Source organism: Mustela nigripes, chromosome 12, assembly GCF_022355385.1.
Source record: "Mustela nigripes isolate SB6536 chromosome 12, MUSNIG.SB6536, whole genome shotgun sequence".
NCBI lineage: Eukaryota > Metazoa > Chordata > Mammalia > Carnivora > Mustelidae > Mustela > Mustela nigripes.
Genome location: NC_081568.1, coordinates 10,927,217 through 10,947,166, shown reverse-complemented (window position 1 = coordinate 10,947,166; position 19,950 = coordinate 10,927,217). Strand labels below are relative to the sequence as shown.

The following is a 19,950-nucleotide window of genomic DNA, read 5'->3' as shown; positions in this document are numbered from 1 at the left end:
CAGACCTTATCCTACTTGGGCTGTGTGTAGCTTCAAACACTATAAACCCCTGAAAAATTCTTAGCTTTTATTATGGAAAATTTGAAGAATACATGAAAGTAGAATCATCTAATGAGACCTCTGTATTATTGATCACCCACCTCAACAGTTAACCACATTCTATGATGGTTTTGGAGAAAGGTTTTATTTATTCCTCTCCATTGTTGTGGCTGGAGGATTTAAAAAAAAAATTATTTTGTTTATTTTGAGAGAGCAAGTGAGAGAGAGAGAGAGAGAATGAGTAAGGGGAGAGGCAGAGGAAGAGGGAGAGAGAGAATCTTAGAGGAAGAGAGTCCAAGCTGAGTGGGGGGTTTGACATGGGGCTTGGTCCCACGGCCCTGAGATCACGACCTGAGCCTAAATCCAGAATGGAACGCCCAACCGACTGAGCCACCCAGGTGCCCCATGGCTGAAGGATTTTAAAGTAAATACCAAACATTACAATTTTCCACCCACAGATACATCAATATGTAGCCTCCTCCCTCCCTTCCTTCCTTCCTCTTACTTTTGATTTCATAATTTCTCTGTTCATTTCAGTAAAAACATAATAGCAAGGTATTGCCTCACTCTCTCCCTCCTGGGGGTGACCCGTCAAGCCTGTCAGTCTGGGTGGCCCCAGTGGTTCATAGCTCATCGAGGGATATGTCCAGGGCATGAGCCCATACTTCTGTTCAGCTACAAGTAAGTTTGTCTTTCGCATCGTCAGCCTCTTGGGAATAGAATTCAATGAGTTCACCCTCCTGTTCCTCCACAGTACTCTCACTGGCAAATTTGAGAGTGCCCCACATGTCTGAATCTGTCCAGATAGCCTCCAGGTCCAGTTCATTGGATTCTCCATTTTGGTGCACTCCATGGACATAGTTCTTGCAGTGGGTGGAGGGGTCAGTCTGACCGCCGTGCTCCTGCATCCAGTCAGCAGCTCTGTGAGACAGGCCTCTGCATGAGCATGGGGCACCTCCACCCCTGAATGGTGATCATCTGGGTTGATTTGGAAAGAGCCCATCTGAAAGGTCTTCTTGGGCAGTTACCCACTCTAGTTCATCCACCAGGGCCCTACAGCCTCCACAGTGTAGATCCTGGTTCCTCCGAGCCTCCATTACTCCCAGCGGGGCCCCTAGAAGCAGGGCCAGCCAACTCCAATCCCTTTCATCTGTAACCTAATGGGGTTGCCCCACCTCTGCTCCTAGGGCTGCCATTGTGGCCCAGACACTGGAAAATGCCAAACTCACTTTAGCTCCCAACCCTAGCACCTTGAGTATGTAACTTTGGTAAATAAAGGTTAAAAAAACTATTTATGGTATTATACCCATCCAGTAATAATTTCTCAATATTCTTGGTATTCATTCCATGCCCCCCATGCTTTTTTTTTTCAGAAGAAGAGAATGTGCACATCAGCAGGGGTGGCAGGGGAGGGGCAGATGGCAAGGGAGAGAAAACCCTAAGCAGGCTCCACCGGCCCAGCACAGAGCCCAAGGTGGGGCTCCATCTCTCCACGCCGAGATCATGACCTGAGGTGAGATCATCCATTCAACCAAATGAGCCACCCAAGTGCCCCTCCATGCCTTTTTGGTTTGAACATTAAAAAAAAAAAATAGTATCAGTTTTTTAAAAAGCAGTTCTTAAAAATGGGAAATAAATTGAAAAAAGAAGTGGCTCTAACTATGTCTCAGGTTACTGGTTTTAACCATAAACAGAAGAATTATTTTAAGCAACTCAAAATGCAGTAAATTTTTTGTGCATATCTAAGATATATCTTAAAGACTGAAAAAAAAAAATAAACCACAAAGTACTAAATTGGTTTCAGTGATAATTTGCCATAAGGATTAAACAAGATTTCTCCAGGGGCTCCTGGAACTCACAACCTCTGATGAGGTCACATTGGGTTCCATGCTGGGCATATAGCCTACTTAAAAAAAAAATAAAAATAAAACAATAATTCTTCTCTAAAAACAACTCTCATAAATTGTTTGATGGCTGTGAAATGCAGTTTGCTCTGGAAAAGCAGGAACAATGATTTTTTTCCCCCTTTATCAGTTTTTAAAATAGGTTGGTACCCATTGCAACCACCAGAAGTGAGTAAAATATTTTTTGTTTTTGTTTTTTAAGTATCAGCATGAAATCATGGATCTTATATATTTTTCTGTTTAAATCTGTTGTAGTCATTTTATTTTTATTGCTTACATTTTCTCTTTGGTCCATGAAAGTCACTTCAGGTTGGCACCTGTGTCCTTTGGTATGATCCCACTTGTCTTTGACTGCTTCCTTGCCTTCTGGTATGGAGATGAGTCATGACCATCTTGTACATTTCCTGCCCTACTCTAGGAATTAGTGACTTCCTTAAGGAGCTCTGGTTCTATTTCATGGGAGATGTAGTTAGACACTGTAATCTGGGTGCTTAAGGGTGTTCACTGCTACTGAGCTGATCATAGTTTATTTCCATTTCATTGGATAGAGCAAGGAAAATAGAAAATATTTTAAAAAATATTTTATTTTTAACCAATCTCTACATGCAATATGGGGCTTGAACTCAAAACCCTGAGATCATGTGCCCCAGACTTCTACACTTGATCTTAGCCAAAAGGCTGGGAAGCAATGCCGCAGACTTTTTAAAAGAGAAAAATACTTCATGAGTTCATAATGGTATTTTTAATTCAAAATTAATCAGTTTTTATTTATTTGATTTTTATGTTTTTATCCCTTTTATTTTATACTGAAAATTCTAGTTCCCAATGATATTAGCCAACTTACTTATTTTGTTTATCCTACTATATGGTAGGACATATATTATTCATTACATATGAAAAATAATAATCCCAGTATTACCAACAATATGATTGCTTAAAACAACTTGCCCTTTTTTTTCAGTCTTTAGGATATATCTCAGATATGAAAAAAACTTTATTGCATTTTGAGTTGCTTAAAATAATTCTTCTGTTTGAGGCACCTGGGTGGCTCAGTCATTAAGCAGATCCCTTCTGTTCAGGTCGTGATCCCAGGGTGCTGGCATTGAGCTCTGGATGGGGCTCTCTGCTCAGCGGGGAGCCTGCTTCTTCCTCTCCCACTCCCCCTGCTTGTGTTCCCTCCCTCGCTGTTTCTCTCTGTGTCAAATAAATAAATAAAATCTAAAAAAAAAAAAAAATTCTTCTGTTTGTGGTTAAGCCACTGACTTGAGACATAGAGCCACTTCTTTTTCAATTTATTTATTTTTAGGAATTGGTCTTTTTTAAAAAAAATGATATATTGTGTTTTATGATTACTCTCCAGTTGTCTAGAGTTGATTCTAGTTGTTTCCAACCAGGAGTTCTGGTGGAGCCAAGTGGTAACAGGAGCACTAGAAACAAAGAGAGGGAGAAGGTTGCTGAGTCATCAACATGGCAGAACACTTGGGTGTGGAGAGCGTTCCCTGCTCCCACAGCCTGACCACCGAAGACGGATGTACCCCTAGGAGTCTCTTGCTGTGAGTCCAGCTGAGCAACTACTGAGACAGTTTTTCATTTGCTTGTTTATTCGTAAACTCCCATACCTGTGACAGGCACTCCTTCCTTGACCAGATGCTCATTCATCAGGCTTCCGAGCCCTCTCATTGACTTGCTTTGTCCTTGGGCCTGCCAAGCCCATGTTTTACAAGAATCCTTCTGAGACACTGTACCTACCCTTGATTTCTAATTAAGTTCCTCTTAGTAATTTTCTACCCACTGAACCCTGCCTGTTGGCTATAGATCCCCAGCTGCCCAGGCTGGATTTGGAGTTAGGCCCCGTTCTATACAGAAGTCTCTCTTCTGTACTGCAGTAGCTTGAGTAACATCTGCTTTGCCCTTTCCAACAGGTATCCATAGCAGTTTTTCTTTAATACCTGTGTTTATAAGTGTTTTTCTATTCTTGGGGCAACTGGGTGGCTCAGTCGATTGAGTTCTGACTCTTAGTTTTGGCTCAGGTCATGATCTCATGAGTCATGGGACCAGCCTGGCGTCATGCTCCGAGCTCAGGAGGGAGTCTGCTTCAAGATTCTCTCCTTCTACCCCTTTCCTGTGCACGTGCCCTTTTCCTCAAATAAATAAATAAAGTCTTTAAAAAAAATGCTTTTCTGGGGGCACCTGGGGGGCTCAGTGGGTTAAAGCCTCTGCCTTCGGCTCAGGTCATGATCTCGGAGTTCTGGGATCGAGCCCTGCATCAGGCTCTCTGCTTAGCGGGGAGCCTGCTTCCTCCCTCTCTCTCTGCCTTCCTCTCTGCCTGCTTGTGATCTCTGTCTGTCAAATAAATAAATAAAATCTTTAAAAAAATTAAAAAATGCTCTTCTGTTCTTACAATTTAAAAAAAGCCTTAAAAAGTTCTACAATATTAAAATTAAAATCTGAACATATTGAATGTGTTATTAGATGCTTATTGTTTTCTAGGAGATGAAAACACTTTTTATGATTTCTTCTAGTCATTTTTTTTCTGTGTAAAACCAAAATTATGAAGTATAAATGAGAAAATATAATCTGACTTCTGAAACTCAGTTTACACACAGTAATTCTGATGCTTCTCTTTTACATATAAGTATCCGTAGATTGGTACCTGCTTTGAATTCAAAACAAATACATAAACAGATAACTAATATAAACAAATAGTGAAAATTCTAAGGATTGACTTCTGTGGGTTGCCTCTTTGTTTTCTTGACTGTTTCCTTTGCTGTGCAGAAGCTTTTGAGGATTGACTTCTGTGTAGAGGAACACTCAGGGTCAGGAGACAGTGTCAATCAGGGCATCCTCCTTGGTGGAGGTATGTTGTGAGTCAGATGGCAAGCAAAGTTGAGAGTCAAGGATTAGTAGAAAGAATGAGAGAAGCAACTTTAAGAGAGGACTTACAATGCTGTGTGTGAACAGGGAGACACTTTGTCTTCAGGCTTCAGACAAGTCCCTTTACTATTCTGATGGTGATTTTTCACCTGAGCGCTTGTTTTCTCTTCTACTCTGAGCCTCATACTCAAGTGAGATGTAGTTTGAGTCTAGATCTGGGATGCACTTCTTGGAGAGGGTAATGAAGAACCTTGATGGAACACATCTAGAATTCCAGAGGGAGGTCCTGGGAACCAGGTACGGAGATCTTAGATGGTCGCGCCACCTCCAGTTCCCACCTGTCTTCTTTGCCCCGGACCCGTCTTTGTGTGCCGTCCCTTCTCTCACGCACTTGGGGGTGATCCAGGACTCGTCTTGGGTGCTGAGCTGGTCCTGAGAGACTTGCACTCAAAGCCTCAAGGGTCAGAACCCCTCAGGGGTGGTTTGGCCAACTCAGCCTAACTAGCCCCCTCCCCAACACTCTCTACCTACCTTTCTCAAAACCCTGGAAGTGAATCCACATATGTCCCTCTAATGTTCATGTTTATCAGTCCTCTTGAGTCTTTAGTGGGATTTATATTCCAAATGGCCTGTTATTTGCAGTTTGGAGTTCTGCAAGGATCCAGTAGTAATTTATAAGAGATTTTTCTACTGGTTTTTTAAAAAGATTTTTTGATTTTTAAGTAATGTCTACACCCAGTGTGATGCTCAAACTTGCAGCCCTGAGATCAAGAGTTGCAAGCTCTGTTGGCTGAGTCAGCCAAGTGCTCCAAAATTTTTCTTAAAGTAGTCAAGGGACGTAGAATTCCTTCATGATTAATTTGCAATATATAACATTATTGTAAGAGATTGTGACTTGTGTGACTTTTGTTCTTTACAATGTATTAAGGTTTCCTTGATCTAATTAGTTTTGTTAACCATCTGTGGCACTATGGAGGAATAGTATTATTTGGGGACTGTAAATTTCAATATATTTCTATTAACACATTGTTTAGAACACGCTTTTATTATTGTTTTTCTGTTAATGTTGCCTCTAACAGGCTTTGCTTATTTTATGTCAATACTGTTTTTTGTTTGTTAGCTTTTTTTTTTTTTTTTAACACATAGATGCTATATACTCATAGCGGATTATACCTTTTATAAAAATGAAGGGTCTGTCTTGGTCCAAGTCTTTAATTCTACTTTATATGATAGCAGTGAAGCTGCTCTTCATTTTCTGTACGTGTGCTGTATCTTTATCCAGTCTTAGAAAGAGCAATTACAAATCAACAGAAAGAAAATTACCAGGAGAAAAATAGGAAGAGATAGAACTGGAAATTCACATACATACAGCCCCTCCCCTCACCAAATGTCTAATAAATATTTTGTTCAGCCTTATTATTGCTAAAGATTTGCAAGTTATATTAGCAATGAGGTTACAGTGGCTTATCATTTTCCACCTATCATGTAGGCAAAGATAAATATATTTCTCATGAGAACCAAAGGGTATAATTTTTAGGGAATACTTTTTTCTAATAACTTACTGAAAATTTTTTTAAAGTTTTAAAAAATACATATAGATACATATTTTTGAATTAATTTTTATAAGAGAATTGGAGACGTGGGACATTTCTCATAGAAAACAGACTGGCAGAATATATGTTAATAGTCTTCAGGTTTTATTGATATTTATTTTCACTTTCTTATATTTTACTTTCACTTTCTTATATTTTCCACAGTAAATGGAATAATAATATATTCCATTATATATTCCAATATAAAATAATAACAAATTTTAAAAATAAAACTAATAATAATAAATCTAAAACTATTAAAAGTATTAGGATTGTTCATATTAGGGTAAATTAAGGAGCAAGTGAGAGAATGATATTAACATTTTACATAACAGAAAATGATAAAAATCATTCGAAGTGAATTTGCTATGAAACTATCAGGCTTGGGATCACTATATGGATGTATTTCATGTTTTTCTTCTTTAGAAATTGATACAAAATTTTTTTGTCTCTCTGATGTGCCATCTTTCATGCAGTGGGGGTCTATTTTATCTTTTATAATTATTTCATCATTTAGTTTCATTTATATTGTACAGGTAGGTGAAGTTTCTAAATTGGGGATTTTTGAAAGGGAAACGAGTAGAGATAAGTTTCTTATGGCTTTAGAATTAGAGAAGAGGAGACTTTGGCTTCTTTCCCTTTAAAACATTTGACAATTTCCCCATCTTGTTTTTTTGTAAATATGGGATGGCAAATGTAAGCTACTGGTGCCTTTTGGTCACGAGACACGGGCCGCTTGAAACTTCCTTCACTCTTCTGGCGAGTGAGTTCTGTTTCCAACCACTGGATGGCAGCTAACCTCCATCCCTAGTAAGCTGTTTCCAGAACCCTCTTCCATAGAGGAGACCGGCATCATTTAATGTATTGTGTTTGAAAGGAAAAAAGGAAAGAACTCAACATGTAGTATCTCCGGATTAATCTCATTTTATTAACCTCCAGACGTAAGATTTTATAGGGCATAAGATTGACGTGCTCCAAGTCTTGTAACTGGAATTCTGAGGATTTCTTTTTAAAAAGGAAAGAGAAAAGCCAGATAAACCTAAGCCTGTTGATTGCAGGCTCAGTGCTCCCTCCATGAATCTGGAGATCCATTATTAATAGTAGAGCTTTGCCATTTTGACATCCCACACTGCAAATAATATTGCAACAACAGTCCCCTGTAAGGGAATGTTTCTCAACCGTAGCTGATCGCTAAGAGCGATGGTAAGCGGCTGCTCTGTATACTGAAATTCATTCATATGAATAATTCAGTTCACAGAATTCCAGTTTGCACTTCTATCCCATCTGATAATCACTCAGTAAAATGATAATGAAGAAGAGCACCCGCTTGTTATTCCAATGCAAGAAAAAGATGTGGAAGTTGATCATGGTGTATCCCTCATGCTTCAGTCTAGGCTAATAGAGGAAAATGGAAATTCAGAACAAGCAAGTGTACGTCCTCTATTCAACTACTGGCACAGACCAGACAAGCTGACATGTGCAGTAGGTAGGGGTGGGACTTGCCTTTCACTCGCACCAATGATTCCTTGTTCAGCACACCCCAGACTCCACGATCACTACCTGTTACCAACACATTAAAAAAGAAAACCGACACCAAAAATGAGAACAAAAATGGTGTGAAAAAGGAAACCTTCAAGAAGATTAAAAAATATTATTTTAGTTTGTTATAGAGTAAGTGATTTAAAAAATGATCCCTTGTGAGATAGATATATAGAGAGATAGATATAGAGATATATTTATATCTCTATATCTATCTCTATCTCTTTCTCTATATCTATCTATCTATCTATACCTATTATGTGTCAGATGCTGTGCTAATCCAGTTATTAAAAGGTCTTGTTGAAAAAAATCCTAGTACAAATTTTATTTCTAAAATGTCATTATTCAGGATGAAAATGATGTAGAATTTCAGAGAAGGAGCTTCTGAGACTTCCCAGAGGAAAGGACATGGGAATAGATTCTTGCCACGTGCATGGCAGTTTGTCCTGCACAAAAGGAGGGAAGTGTGTTCTGAGACACTTGTACCCCCTTGGCAGGAGTGGATGACCAGTAGAGTCCTTGTCCCAGTGGGTGTTTGCAGGGAAGGGCAGGAGGCAGCTTGAGGCTTTTTTTTTTCAATGTCACAGGCTCTTGGCAAGGACCTTTCTTCCCCTGTATATTAGAATAAATATAGGTCTCACCTTTTCCTGTATATTGTAATAAAATTTTAATATTTAAATAAGAGTTTTGAACTGAGGTTCACAAGCTTTAATCTGTACAAGAGCTGGATAGAACTAATTAGGGAAAAATGAACTCTAAGGCAAATGCTTACCATTTGGAAAACTTTCCACAGAACAAACTGCTGTGATTTAAAAAATGTTTTCCATTTCATTAATTTTCTTTAAAGAGAGAGAGAGGAATGTAATTCCCAAATGGGAATAACAGTTTGGAGAAAAATTGCCTTCAGCTATTGTTCTTTCCGTGGTAATTACCTTAACATTTTCTCTGAGGAGACTGCTGTTTTGAGCTTTGTGTGTTTCTTGGATTAGAGAAGCAATAGATTTTCTCCCATTGCTCTAGATCACTCCGTGAATTAACCCCTTCAACTTTTGTTTTTCCCCAGTTGTTATTATTGTGTGATAGGCAAGGGGATACTCCTGTTTGCTTCCTTCCGCTGCTTAGCCGAGAACCACCCCCCCCCCCCCCCCCCCCCCCCCCCCCCCGCCCCGCCCCCCCCCCCCCCCCCCCCAGCCCCCATCACGCTGGGCTCCCTTGGCCTTAGCCTCAGGGTTGATGGTTTGGTCTTCCTTTGTTTCAAACTGATGCTCTGAATGGCAGAGAGACTGGTGATGATGTGAAGGAGATTGTGTGAGATTTGCTTGGGAGATGAATTTCCTGTAGGCTTTCCCTTAAGGAAGAAGAGGGACTGAAGCCCATGGGGAGGTTCTGGGAGAAGGAGGGTGACCAGGAAGTAGAAGGTGGGATGTCCGTGCTGGCGGGAAGTAGCAGTGATACAGTGCTGTGGGGTGGTTCGCAGGGAACAGGGAGACACTGTTCTAGAATGTTCTATTGCAGCAGATTCAAATGTTCACTGTTTACTTTGGGAAAGGGGAAGGAAAAAAGTAAAAAATCAGAGAGGAAGCATTTTGTTCCTGGCCTGCTGTAGCTCACTTTCAGGACACTTCCCTCAGGAACATATTTCCCTTTTTTTTCTTAGATTATGAAAGGAAAATATAAAGACTTTTTTCAGCTTTTTAATTTTTCCCTTTATTTTTTTGTGTGCTATTGGTCTGAAGGTTTTTTTGTTTTGTTTTGTTTTTTTAAAGATTTTATTTATTTATTTGACAGAGAGAGAGTGAGAGAGATCACAAGTAGGCAGAGAGACAGGCAGAGAGAGAGAGGGGGAAGCAGGCTGAGCAGAGAGCCCGGTGTTGGGCTTGATCCCAGGAGTCTGAGATTATGACCTGAGCTGAAGACAGAGGCTTAACCCACTGAACTTCCCAGGCGCCCTGGTCCAAAATTTTTAAAAGTGGTTTAAAGTAATTCCAAAACTGAGTTTTATGAAAAGTGTTTTAAGTTTTAAATCTTGTTGCATATTAAGGGTATATTTTAATTGCGTTGGCTCATGAGCTTTATATAACCACCTGGATTCTTATGTGCCTTGATAGGTCCTTACAGTTTAGTACTTTATTGTTGACTAAGGTTATAGAGTCAGGTTATAAAGTTTTTTGCTAGGTTATAAAGTCTTCGTATCTTATATTTGAATAATGTTGTGCTGGGCATATCAGAGAAGCTCAATAAATATAATGGCGGTGGCTTTGGTAAAATTAATGAGCTCTACTAAAACATTTCCTTAAAATACTTAATACATCTTCTTAAATCACACCTAAAATATAGAATTAATATCCTTCCCACCTAGAAAAGGAATTATACCACAAGATTTGATCCTTTGGGTCTTTCTTTGTTACCTTTGGTTCTTTTTGAAACAGGAAACTTCCCACATTTTTGATGGTATAATATTTGAAAGTTAAAATAATCCCAAGAAAGTAATTGTTCAGATTAATTTCATGTCAAATACTAAATCACCAGGTAAGGGCTATGTTTTAAAAAATCTTGTCTTATCCTGGCCTTTGTGTTTTCATACTTGGTATATTTATGTCCCCATGATAATCTAATTCACTTCAATCTGTGGAAATTGATTTATATAATTAACTCTACCAGTTCATTTGGATACTTGAAAGTACAAGATCTGACGTTGACAGTTTTCAGTGGAAGAGTTAATAATAGAAAATCAGGAATCTGGCAGTTCTTTAAGAAGCAAAAACTAGATGTTGCATTATGAAGCATTGTTAAATATACTTATGATAAGAAATGTATATATACGTTAATATTAATTGGGTCCTTTTATCTCTGCTGTCAGGAAAGTTGTGCTGGTTTTGGTAAGAAGTAAACACTGAGGCTCAACCTTACAGAAACTTTGAAAGAATGTTTGGTCTGCAGAGTTTTGTTAGCAATAAAACCAAGCAATAAAAACCAATTTATTCTTTACATATGCAGTAATAGACTTTATTTTTATTCTCTGAAGTGATATTTTAGTATTTTTGACGTGGAAAGAAACACCAGTGTTTGAAATTTGCCTTGTGAAATCTATAGGTAGTAATGATCTTTATTATAAATTATGTCATGATCTTTAAGAATGATGAGGTATAGAATATAGTAACAGGTAAGTAGGTTGGGTTATTTTTGTTTTCCTTGGCAATATACATTTTGCTTTGTTGATAGCAGAGTAACTAATTTGTTAGCTCCTGGGTGAGGTTATAAATGGACTGTTCTTCCTTCACTGAATGAAACAGTATAGAGACCCACAGATCCAGTTACAACAAGACAGATCCTTTGCTGGTCTCTAGGAGCTGGCAGTGGTGGTCTGGGGTGACCAGAAACAAAACATCTCAGTTTCCCGTTGGAACTCTGATCTGCCGACTGTTCTCTTTCCAAGGTGATAAAATCATATTCTTGGCTCTGGTTGGAAAATTTTCCTTTGGTGTCTCCCCAAGTTCATTCTTAAGCTTTTCAAAGAGGGGCAAAACATTCTTTCCAGAAATGACTGCTTGGTTTCAGTTGCATGGATTTTCCGTATTTGATCACGTTCTTGGAGTCAAAGCTTTTTGTCTTACAAGTCAGTGCATCTCATGTTACTGCCAGACTCCTTGGTATGGTCATGACCGCTAACCTTTGGTTAGCATATTTATAAATATGTCTTGGTTATTTTCATGGGTTTATATTTATGATAAAAATCAGAGTAAATGGGTTTGCCAAGTAAAGCTATCACAAGTTGGGAAGTTCCTCTGCATGGCAGTTATTAACATGCTTCCGACAGGAGGATGGTTGAGATCCCGGGTCGGAGTTATTCTTCGTTGCCTCTAGAGTCAATCAACTAATAATTTCTAATATCAGGACTTGATTTTACACTGAATGACATTGCATTCACTTTTCTCGTAAACATTTCTATAGAAAAGGAACAGGATTTTGAGGTTACCATGTTACAATATTTTGGCACAAGAGAAAAGCAAAAGAGGGACTGAGTGCAGTATTAAATGAGGTTTTTTATGTTTGCTGGTGAACCTAACTCTCTACATTCTCTTTCCCTATTGAACCAAAATAAGCACAAATAGCAGATATCCTCAAAATGACCCCCCAGTGAGACCTGGGCCCCAGGGCCTCAATTCTGCAGCTGTAGTCATGGAATCCTGCAGAATTGGATGTGCCTGTTGGTGGAGTCAGCAGGAGCAGGCGGATGTGAGTTGAAGAATTTCTCAGTATTATTTATTGCTCCTAGATGTCTTCGATGCTAGAGATCAGATCTGGGTATGGGCAGTGACTTATGTAATGAAATACAGTTTCCTCCTAAATACATACTAAATCAGAACCAAAAAACTGGGGCCCTGAGTTGGAGTTTTTGTTGTTTTATATTTGGAAAACTGATGATGCCTTCATGCCTTCGGACGCCTATGCTGAACCATAGCAACTGAAAGGTAACGTAACAGTAAATATCATGCGTCTACTGTTTTCCCAAAGCAAGAATTATCACATTAGTAAGGGTTCTTTTCACATCTCTGTAATTAATACTGGTCTTCTATTTGCTTGGACCCTGAATTTCTGAAAAAATAAGTCATTAAGGTTCATTCTCAAGCTGTTGATTATCATTTAGATTATAACCATAAACAGAGCCTGATTAAGGAAGCGTTATTTTTCTCAGTTGTATGTGATATGATGCGGAAGTTTTGGTCCTAAATGAGGACTGACTGGTGTAACTGAGCTAGGCAATATGGTCTAGAAAGCCTCAATATGAATAATTATAATCATGCTAAGCAGCCAACCCAAAAGCCCCGATGCTAGAAGGTCTTACGATAAGGAACTCCATGATATGCGCCTAAAACCTGATTTCCATCTGTCCATTCAGAGTTCCTGAGCCTTACATTTAGGTTTGGGAGAAGAATTTTTTTCAAAACACTGTAGCATTTATACACAAGGAACTAATACCATGGCCCAGGGAGCATCATTTGTTCAAGTTTTGGATATCTAGAACGGAAAAAAATTCCTACGGGGAAAACAATATTATCAAAATGTCTTAGCACTGCAGTGTTAAAGTGATCAAACTCATTTCATACGATTCCGGTGATATCAGAATTTTTCCGGTGTTTTATATGACATTGTTATAAGATTGTACATGAAGAATTCATACGAAGATAACATTCCAGTAACTTGAAGCGTTCTCTGTGCATGAGGTCCCAGGGACAGAGATCACTCACTTAGGCCATGCATTTTGTTTGGAGCTGGCTGGAGCCTGCAAGACCGTCTGGCCACCTACCTCCTGTTGTTCACGGGGAGACTCCGGCTGGTGTGGCTGCTGGTTTATCAGGGTCGCCCATGTGGGAGTCGCAATCAGAAGTGTGGCTTCCCAAAGCCAGGACAACGCTAGTCCTAAGGAGTGAAGTGGAAGTGTCAGCAAGGAAAAGACAAGAAAAGGCAGAAGGAAGTTCCCGAGATTCTCTTTCCTTTGGCATATCCCTCTTCTGGTCCCGGAAGTTCCTAATTCTTACACTTTTCCTTGAGAGGCTCTGTATGGAGCTGTGTAAGGAAGGGACACTCAGCACAGAGCCTCCCGCCTCCAGGCTCTGCCTCCAGAACCGGGATGTTCCTTTTAGCGTATGCCCGACTCTAAGTGGGTCAGCTTTCTGAATCCTCCTCTAGGATCTTTCCCTCCCTTCCTCTCTTTTGAACTTTGGCAGATGAGGCTTTCAGTAAACCTATGCATCTTAGGTTTTGCTGTACAATTTCAATCCATGAAAAAGGGGGCAAAACCAACAACCCAGACCACTTCCTTTGAAACTTTTAAGATCATTTATCTTTGGGAGGAGGCAGCTCAAATGATTATCAAATGAGTATATTTTTATTTTCTTTTTATGAAGAGTTTTTTTCATCTACTGTGATTTTTAAATTATGATAGAATCAAGAAAAAAAAGTATTGATGGTTTCCTCTTGCAGATACAGGGTTCATGTTTTGAAGATGAAAAGAACCATAAGAAAAGTAAGGAATGAGAACTTTGTTATATTTTTTTAGTCATCTAGTCTCCAAAATGTTCTTTCTCTAGATTTCCCCATTTCTGTTAGAGTTATTATGATTCTTCCGTCCACCCATGCTTGACAAAGTAGAACCCATCTTTGACACCTGGGTCTTCAAACCATCACCGACTGTCAAGTTCCGTTTGTCTTTTCCCATTTCTTCTTCAGACAGGATTTCTCTGAGAAATATCTCAGGGGTAGCAACATGAAGGCTGGGACAGGAGGACTTGCCTCTTTTTATTTAGCTGGGTTTTTTGCTTTTTGAGGAGCTTGGGTGACCCCTTGCTTCTGCCCCTCTGTTAAGTCCTGAATTTCCTCATGCCCAGCGTTCCGACTTCAGTCTTCTGCCTTCCCAGTCCTTCCTACATACAGCTCTACCGTCACCTTCCTAAATAGGGCTTTAACCAACACACTCTTCAGTGACTCCCTAAGGCCTGCTAGGGCCAGGCCAGCCCCCTGAGGTTGACACCCACGGTTCAGCCTCCACATACCTGTCAGAGATGAATCAGTCATGTTTCCTCTGTAACACAGGACAGGCTCTCTTTTGAGTTCTGACGTCTATGCTTTGTTCGTGATATCTTCCACATGTTAGGCCCTGCGCCTTTCAGTTTGAATTTCACTCTTCCACAAGCTTGACTTAAACCCTATCTTCCTCAAGAGTTTTTCTTTCCTTTAAAAAATTTTTTTTTTAGAATTTTATTTATTTATTTGACACAGAAAGATAGAGCGAGATGGGGAGCACAAGCAGGGGGAGTGAGAGAGGGAGAAGCAGGCCCGCTGCAGTGGGGGGCAGGATCCCAGGATCCTGCGATCACGACCTGAGCCGAAGGCAGACGCTTAACGGCAGAGCCACCCAAGTGCCCCTTCAAGAGGTTTTCTTTGATCACTAGGTAGCATAAAATTGTTTTTCATCTGATCTAAGTCAACATCAGATATAAGACATATCACTGTTTCATTCACCAGTAAGATAGGAAAACAACTGTCAATTAAACTAGGATGCATTGCTTTTCTAGAATTTTAATTTAATTGAAAAAAGTTCTCTTACTTAAACACAGATCAAAAAACCACAGATCTCTCTTGTGCATCCACACAAAAATAAGGGGAATGAATTGGCGAAGAAATTTCTAAAACTCTTCTGGGATTCTTTCCCTCCATGGTCACTCATTCTGTAAGTTGGGATGCTGGTGTTTTCTTGATCTTCCCAGAAGGTGTCAGTGGAAGATTTTCAGAAAAGAGCCAGGACATGCATTCCTTCTTCAAATGTGTCTCCAGTGGTTTATTCGCATCGAAGTGCTGCTGTGGCCCCGTCACGCCACCCAGAGTGACAGCCGAGTTTGCACAAACTCTGGTAATGACAGCTCTATCATGATGGTGGCCGATCAACGGCAGCTACAAGGCTGCCTATCAGATGCACCCAGCTTCCATACAATAACGAGCGCAACGCAGGATGGGTAAAATACGGTACCTTCTCATCCCACTGAACGCATCTGTCCTTCTTATATGTTACCCCCTGTCATTGTTTACAAGACCGTTAAACTGATGAATGCATTTGGTTCTGCTGACCTTGGTAACACATTCCTAGGGATGGAAATCTGAGAAAAATACGTAGATGGTAACTGATAAAACTTGGATCCATTCCTGTCTTAGGAGCGACTCAGAAATCAAGACCAAATTTTTCAAGCAGCGCTGTGGGTCACGTTCAATTCCTTGTGAATTTCTCCCCTATCTTGATGTTATCACTAACTGTAGCTCTAGCCTTTTTGCAATTAAAGAGTATAGTTATAGTTTTCATCCATGAGGTGCCTTTGAGCATCCAGGCAGTTTATGTAGAATTAAATCATCACACGTTTCTTGGGCAGGTGGGTTTACTTCCTATTTTACAGCTTGGGAAACAAAAGCTTTGATGTCCTCTTGCTGGAAGAGGACAGAGCTGGGGCTTAAATCCAGGTCTGTCTGACCTCAATGCTTGGACTGTCCTACATCACCACATAGCATAGGTTGTACACACAAAGCCGCAAAGCCCACGGTAGGTGACTCTCCATAACTCAGGGATGGAGAGTTCAGGAATTTAAGCACAACGTGGTCGTAATTCAGAATACAGATCCCGCCGAAGCTTGCACCGTCTTTACTTTTTCTAAGGCACGTTTCACAATCTATAATTATGTCTTATTTATCATTATGGGTTTATCATTGCGTTGTTTGTTTACTATCTTCCCTCAGCGAAGGCAGGACTGACGGGTTTTTCATCGATTCTGAGATGTACATATTTCACATTTTAATATCTGTGATTTCAGAGTGCATCTTAAAATTGAGGTTGTGTTTAAGCTTAATTGGCAGCATTTTATCTTTCTCTTTGTTCCATAAGATAATTATGCACATCACAATTAATTTTTTGCTGTTTGATTGTGTTTTAATCAGCTGCACGATGCTTCGTGTGAAGTATAGTTATCTGGCCCCGTATAAAGCACCACAGACCTCTGTGGAGTGGAATGATCTTATAAGTGAAAGGAAGTGGAACTTTATTTTATTTATTTATTTAAAGATTTTATCTATGTATTTGACAGAGAGAGACACAGCGAGAGGGAACACAAGCAGGGAGAGTGGGGGAGGGAGAAGCAGGCTCCCCACCCAGCAGGGAGCCCCCTGTGGGGCTCAATCTCAGGGCTCTTAAGATCCTGACCCGAGCCGAAGGGAGCCGCTTCATGATTGAGACCCAGGCACCCTGAAAGTGGAACTTTAAACCTTGCCTGAAGGTATTTGGATTTCTGGATGAAGTCTCTTGCCTCTGTGAGGCCCACTGTCTACTCTCATTTTCTCGTCATATCTGATTTAAGATCTGTTTATAGCTGGTATTCTCAGCCTGGAGGAGTGCCCTGTTCACCCAGCTAGGGCTGGAGAGACCATGGCCTAGGAGGTCCTGTAGGAGGAGTCTTGTCCACTGCTGCCTGGTGGAAACCACTCATACGGAAACCCTGGAGTCTCCCTCCAAGTAATGTTGGGTAACTCTTCTCCAGAAATCAATTTTATCTCAGGCCAGCAGTGAAGGGGCAGATGGTCAGATGGAGATTCAGGCTGGTGCTTTGCCTGGTTTGTGCTGCTAATGACAGTTCTCAGGGAGCCTCCTTCATTGGAGGGAAGCCCTTAAGACACCTGTCTCTGCCGTGCCCAAGAGGGGTTGGAATTCAGCCACAGAGGTTGGAAGACTTTGCAGTTTACCACGAAGCCTTGAGAGAGCCCTGGTTACGCCTGCCAAACACAAAATGAATGCCATCAGCCATGTGTGGAAATTTTTCCAGAAAGTAACTCTCCCCGAAGAGAGTTTACTGTTGTAAATGGGCTGCTGGCATGAGGACGGAGCCTGACATCCCATTAGGGAAGTGCCATGTAATGTACCTAACGTAAGGTAAGCAGACATATAAGGAAGAGCGACCTCTGTCCAGAGGTCACACATTGACTGAGGATTCTTGGACTAAGATGCTGAGGAAGGGGGATGGGAAAATGCTGCTATTTCTGGTGACCTTCTAACACCACGCAGAGGAGAATGACTCGTAGTCTGGATACCATTTCATTCACGAGTAGAACAGGGAGTAGATGCTCACCAATACCCAGAGGTTGATTTTAAAAATGTCCCATAACAAACTCTGCCTTCTTATGCTCTAGTTTTTTGCTTACCAAATACTCTTCAGGCTTGAGTGCTGTCTCTTGTGTTAACCCTACATGTGGAGGCTCCTCCCTAGTGGCTGGTGTTGATGTTGACGAGGTGAATCTCCCAAGTTCAAGTACCAAACCAGCCTCCTAATTAGCAGTAGGTGTTTTAAAACCAAATTAGCATCTTTGCTTTCCTGTTAGTCTTATAAGTTTAGTTAACAGAGTATTAGCAGGATGAGTCCCCTATTTCCTGATTGTCCTTGGGATCTGAGTTCCCGAGACTTGAACTCCAGGGTCTAAATCCTAGATTTGACATGCCTAACCTTAAGTGTCCTGCCTTGTGTTCTTCTTGATGACAGAAACCATCCATACTGGATCTCTCAAATCACGCCGGCTGTGATCTCCCATCCTTGTCCTCCTAGTAAGGATGATCAAGATGTTTAGTCACACAGAATAAATTACCTCGGTTTATTTGTATGTGCAACTGGGTGAACAAAAGTAATTTATGGACATCATTTGCTATTTGCATATGAAAGAGGCTTCCTATCTTTATGGAGAGAAAAATGGCTCCTTTGGGTCACAATTAGCCTATCTGACAATTAGTCACAATTAGTCACAATGCTGGCAGTTAATCGTGCACACAAAGTTGTTGAGGCGAACTACTCCTGAATTTCTTGACTTGAGCAATTTATTCAGAGTGGCGTTCTCTGCTTGTATTTTGATACGGTTTAAAGTTTCTCACTGTTCAAAGAAATTATTCAAATATCTCTATTGACTCCAAGCTTACTGTTAGGCAGCGTCTAGAATTAAAGGAACCTCAGGAGTGTTGTAACCGAGCAGTTAAGATGCTTTGATTGGCCTATAAACACACCTGAGAGTCACAGTCAACCTGCACAGCTGTCAACAGTATCTCCCTAACAACACGGGCTTTGGAACCGAGGGGAGGCCCCAGGGGAGAGACTCTAGAAGGAGACCTTGACTAGTGTAGGTGTGCTCGGAATTTTTATTCTGTGCGTACGGTGAGCGGTACATGCAGAGTGGAAATGGGAGGCTGAATTTCTGGAAAGCCTGTTGGACGAGGAGTAGGCATCCTGGAGTTAGAGCATCCTTCAGGAAGAGCTCTGGCCCCTGTGTGCCCTGAACAGACCTCGGTGATGTTTCGGATCGGCCGGAGACAGCTCTGGAAGCAGAGCGTCACCCGCATTTTATCGGTAAGGAGCGGTGGTCCGTCGGCTTGCAAGGGGGTCTCGGAGGATCATATTTTGCGCCCCAGGGAGGAGGGGAGTACCTAAAAGCAATTCAAAGTCTTGTTCCCATGAATTTGTGAGAAACGGGTTTGTTTACTAGTTTATGGATAGTTCATAGTGCTCCAGGGTGACATTTCAAATACAAAAAATAGGGGACTGTATCTTTCGGCTCTCGTGCAGGTTGCCGCCCCAATGTTGACTACTTGTAGGGATGCCGGCTACTTCTTTGGGGCCGATGCTCCTCTGAGGGGAAAAACACCTTCAGGGCACGTTGGTGACTTTGCATTCTCTCACACCTGGGAGGTTTTGTTGGTAATTGTTGGTAGTTAAGGCCGATTCTGGGCGGCAAGTCTTCTAGGCTCTTTGGAATCATCCCCCCTTTTCTGTAGGCCTGGAAATGAGGTCACAGACCGTAAGAGATGCAAGGCTGTGCCTTTGGAATCACATTGAAGAATGAGCTTCCCTGGCAAAGAGGGCTTAGCTCAGCAGTTTTTATTATGCAAATGCAGAGGGGAATTTGGAACCTCTTCGCTGCCAGTTGATGTCGGGAGAAAGTGGAGGTTGCTCTAGGACTGTTCTCCACATTAACCCAAGCTTCCTGAGGGCAGGATCTCTGTGTCTGCTGTGCAGCCCCAGGGGCCCAGATGGTTCTGGCCAGCCTTGCAACCTCCTCTTTTACCACCAGACAGCAGGGATGTGGTCTCCGCATTGTTCAGCTGTCTGCCACCAGCCGCCCCCCACTTCCCCAGCCCCCCATTCTGGTACATCCTTGCCAAGGTGCACATCTTCCAGCTGAGCTCTGGAACTTGTGTGCCTGCACTCATTCTTTAAGACCAAATACCAGCAGTGCCTCCTCTGAGAAGCCCTCGCAGCACTTTGCTTCTGCATCTGCCAGCCCCCTTGTCCTGTCACTGCAGGGAAGTGACACTGGTCTACACATCCCCTTCTCTCACTAGACTGGGAGCTCCTGGAGGACAGCGGTGACGGGCTTTCCAGTTTTAGTAGACTTCCCCAGCACAGAGCCTGCACTGATAAGTCTTAATT

At 41.2% G+C, this 19,950-nt stretch overlaps 2 pseudogenes; both read right to left on the bottom strand.

The window, feature by feature from the left end:
* Positions 1 to 662: 662 nt before the first annotated feature.
* On the bottom strand, positions 663 to 18,863 carry LOC132028163 (protein canopy homolog 2-like; annotated as a pseudogene).
* Positions 2,465 to 2,633, bottom strand: LOC132028890 (U2 spliceosomal RNA; annotated as a pseudogene).
* Positions 18,864 to 19,950: the final 1,087 nt, after the last annotated feature.